The sequence below is a fragment of the Octodon degus genome, unplaced genomic scaffold, assembly GCF_000260255.1.
Source record: "Octodon degus isolate 3935 unplaced genomic scaffold, OctDeg1.0 scaffold00223, whole genome shotgun sequence".
Classification (NCBI taxonomy): Eukaryota; Metazoa; Chordata; class Mammalia; order Rodentia; family Octodontidae; genus Octodon; species Octodon degus.
The window spans coordinates 3,664,189-3,665,774 of record NW_004524799.1 but is presented as its reverse complement, the minus strand read 5'-3'; positions in this window follow the sequence as shown (position 1 = coordinate 3,665,774).

The following is a 1,586-nucleotide window of genomic DNA, read 5'->3' as shown; positions in this document are numbered from 1 at the left end:
TCTGTTCCCTCTTTCCTCTCTCTTACAACTTTAAGAGGCAGGTGTGAGATGCATCTCTTTTCTTCTTTCTTTTTATTCCTGCTCGTCCTCCTCCTCCTCTTCATCCTCCTCCTCCTTCTCCTCGTCTTCTCCTTCTCCTCCTCCTTCTTCGTCTTAGTCTTCATCTTCTTTGTCTTCTTCGCCTTCCTCATCTTCATCTTCTTCGTCTTCCTTGTCTTCTTCTTCCCTCTCTCTTCCCTCTTCCGTCTCTCTTCCCTCCCTTCCCTCTTCCCTCTCTCTTACAACTTTAAGTGGCAGGAGTGAGCTGCATCTCTTTTCTTCTCTCTTCTTCCTCCTACTCCTCCTTCTTCTTCCCTCTCTCTTCCCTCTACCCTCTCTCTTCACTCTTCTCCATCTCTTCCCTCTTCCCTCTCTCTTTCTTCTTCCCTCTCTCTTCCCTTTTCCCTCTTCCCTCTCTCTTCCCTCATCCCTCTCTCTTTCAACTTTAAGAGGCAGGTGTGAGCTGCATCTCTTTTCTTCTTTCTTGTTCTTGCTCCTCTTTCTTCTCGTCCACCTCTTCCTCCTCCTCCTCCTCCTTCTCCTCCTCCTCATCTTCCTTCTCCTCCTCCTCCTCCTCCTTGTTCTTCGTCTTCGTCTTCTTCATCTTGCTCGTCTTCCTAGTCTTCTTCGACTTCTTCACCTTCTTCTTCTTCCCTCTCTCTTCCCTCTGCCCTCTCTCTTCCCCTTTCCGTCTTCCCCTGTTCCCTCTTCCCTGTCTCTTACAACTTTAAGAGACAGGTGTGAGCTGCATCTCTTTTCTTCTTTCTTGTTCCTCCTCCTCCTCCTCCTCCTCCTCCTCCTCCTTCCCTCTCTCTTCCCTCTTCTCTCTCTCTTCACTCTTCTCCATCTCTTCCCTATTCCTTCTTTCTTCCCTTTTCCCTTTTTCCTCTCTCTTCCCTCATCCCTCTCTCTTTCAACTTTAAGTGGCAGCTGTGAGGTGCATCTCTTTTCTTCTTTCTTCTTCTTGTTCCTCCTCCACCTCCTCCTTCTCCTCCACCTCCTTCTCCTCCTAATGTCCTTCTTCTCCTTTCTTCTTCTTTGTCTCCGTCTTCATCTTCGTCTTTGGCTTCTTCATCTTCTTCGTCTAATTCTACTTCCCTGTCTCTTCCCTCCTCTGTCTCTTTTCCCTTTTCCCTCTTCCCTATGTTCCCTCTTTCCCCTCTTACAATTTTAAGAGACAGGTGTGAGCTGCATCTCTTTTCTTTCTCCTTCTCCTTCTCCTTCTTCTTCTTTCTTCTTTCTTCTTCTCCTTCATGTTCTTCTTCTTCATGTTCTTCGTCTTCCTCTTCTTCTCCTTCTTTGTTCCTCTCTCTTCCCTCTTCCCTCTCTCTTCACTTTTCCCTCTTCTGTCTGTTCCCTCCTCCCTCTCTCTTACAAGTTTAACAGGCAAGTGTGAGTTGCATCTCTTTTCTTCTTTCTTGTTCCTCGTCCTCCACCTCCTCGTCCTCCTCGTCCTCGTCCTCCTCCTCCTGCTCCTCCTCCTCCTCCTTCTTCTTCGTCTTCTTCTTCATCTTCCTCTTCCTCTTCCCCTTACTCTTCCTCTTCTT